The 2659-nt window shown below is 41.9% G+C and overlaps 1 non-coding gene across 1 annotated transcript; it reads right to left on the bottom strand.

The window, feature by feature from the left end:
- Positions 1-1920: 1920 nt before the first annotated feature.
- Positions 1921-1992, bottom strand: TRNAT-CGU (transfer RNA threonine (anticodon CGU)). Its single transcript has one exon. It is a non-coding gene; the product is annotated as a tRNA-Thr (tRNA).
- Between the last annotated feature and the right edge of the window lie 667 nt (positions 1993-2659).

Genomic DNA, 2659 nt, shown 5'->3' with positions numbered 1-2659 from the left:
TATCACTTCCACTGCGTCTTGAGTATGGTCTGTAGCATAAGCAAGTTTGAGTCAAAGTAACTACATCTTCACTCCGTGTTAAGAAATCAATCATAAAATGGCAAGAATATCCATTTGTGACAAAGAACATAAATTAGGGTCCTTCATTATTTGAGTCTATCTGGAACAAAGGAGTAAGACAACTTATGTGGGCGAGTATTTTCTTGCTGTGATTATGCCATTATCTTCCTGCATTACAATTAAACTTACAAGAAGGCATGCATCTACCATGAGGAGGTAAGCCTTTCTTCGGGAGAATATCTAGAAAAATGTAAGAAAATGAAAAAGGTTGCCTTGCGATGAATTGCCATACCTTTCTTTATTCATTTACGCCTTTCTCCTACGTACCGGTATCAGAAGTGATCGATTGATTAACCAAAAAGAGCACAACTGGCGTCGCAACTGTCAGGGTCACATGCTGCCTGGCAACAAGACAAAATACAACTAAATAAAAGTAGATAGGTAAAACATAAGTAAACATATAAGCACTAAAAAAAGACAAATAACTAAAAACACCATAAAGAAGCACTAAAAACTAAACAGGAAGATCACCGAACACAATCCTATGCAGTCCAGCTGCCTCCACAAAGCTGAGGATTCCTCCTCCCATACAACCGGCCAGCTCCTCAGGCACTGACGAAAGACGGTATGAACCATCACTTGTCTTGTGTCAAAGAGGTACTGACTGCATGTATCCCCAAGACCGAGGCACTCCACCAGGAAGTGCAGGAAGGTTAGGTGGACCAAGCAATCCTCGCAGGCTGGAGGGGTGGCGCCTTCCATTAAAAATCCATGAGAGAATGGGATGTGGCCAACTCGCAACCGGCAATAAGTCGTCTCCCACTGGCAAGACAAGCCTCGGTGTATCAACAGCGCCTCCATTACGTTTGTTTTTATTGATTAAAAAAAAAAAATAGCCTGGATTGTAATTTAAAAGCGTATTTTGGAGCTCCGGCTGTTTATTATCTTGCGCGTTTCAATATGTGCTACACTTGTACTGACTCCACTCATTCAGTGCAAACACTTCACTGGTCTTACTCTAACATGGCCTAAAATTGCTGTCCCTCCATTCTGAAGGCAGAGTTGCAACAATAGATTAGCAGTAGAATACAATGCTAGTCAGGAAGAAGTGTTATGGAAAGGATGGAGGCCGAAGCATTGTCATTTCTGCCACTAAGCTCTTTGAAATAAGCGTGAAAAGGATATAATTCTGGGGCTAATTTAGTGTAAAAGGACTGTGGTACAAGAAGGACCTGTAGATTAACTGGTGCGTTCGTACTGTTCAAACTAAATGAGAAATGGCAGCTTTATCACATACATCATATTTTTAGTACTCCTAAGGCAGAAACACAATAGACCCCCACAAATAATTTTACTCATACTTCAAATACTAATAAGTTTGATTAGTTAACTCATACTGTAAACACTGCTGAATTAAAGATCGGCAGCTGGTGTAATGTATATGCCTTAAAATATAATTCAACCCCTTTTATTATAACCTGGCCTAAAATTGCCATCTTTCCATCTTTATTACCGAGTTATAACAAGGATTAACACTAGACTATGATGCTAGTCGTGAAGTGCTATGGAAAGCATGCAGAACTACTGTGGTGTCTTTCTGCCACTGAGCTACGTGAACTGACCTACGTGAACTGAGCTGCAGAAGGGCAAAAATCTAGGCCAGCTTAAGATAAAATGACTAGTTGTATGATGTAGTTGTAGGAATGTATATTGTAGGTGCTAGGAATTCTGTAGCGGCTAGATTAGAAATATTTGCAAGCACAACAAAATGGGAGAAATGGAGTTCCCCCGAGCTAAGCCCTGTATTGGACTATATAGCCCCGCTAGGGTTACAGGAGCGAGCTACCACTCCCAGCACGGCAGCCCGGGCGAGGCTCGAACTCGCAATCCCCCGATTACGAGTCCAGCGCGCTACCACTGTGCTACCGAGCCCCCCCGCAAGCACAACAAGATCTGACCAACTCTGAGGTATTCTGAGCCGCTACCCCTCTCTCGGCAATGGCAGGTAGAGCTTCAAGACACACCTTTATTACCGAGCTCAGAAAATCAGGAAACCCAGACGCTGAGTTTTTATTCTACACCTGCACTTGCGCCATCTATTCACTCCTGGTACACAAGGTGGATTTTCTCACATGTAGAAAACACTAAGACATGATACACCGTCAGAACTGTATGTTTAGGTAGATTCAGACTTGCAGTTAGAGGTAGATTCAGACTTCAGATACTAACAAAGCTTGACTGGTTTCATTCATATGCTGCAGACGCCAAAAATAACATACTGCCAAACTATTTACGGCATTCCTACACACTTCCAGCACTAAATAACAGACTGGCAGCCTGACGAGCATCATTTTTTTTTTCAGGAGGTGAACAGAGGAAGGAAAAAATTAAATAAAACAGTAATTCCATTCACCAAATTAAAGTTGTCCTCCACTCGTTAAAAAATCTAACAGCTGCACTTCACTATACAGGTTGAAGTTTGGGGGGGAATGCTGAACACACTGACAAATGAGACGTAACATGACCAAGGAGGGTCAACCTAAATTCATGCAGAAGATCTAGACTCAGGATTTGCCGTAAAAATATGAAAATGATAGCA

This window comes from Coenobita brevimanus, chromosome 65, assembly GCF_032717465.1.
Source record: "Coenobita brevimanus isolate Jiangsu-jjx chromosome 65, ASM3271746v2, whole genome shotgun sequence".
NCBI lineage: Eukaryota > Metazoa > Arthropoda > Malacostraca > Decapoda > Coenobitidae > Coenobita > Coenobita brevimanus.
This window is presented reverse-complemented; position numbering and strand designations above follow the sequence as displayed.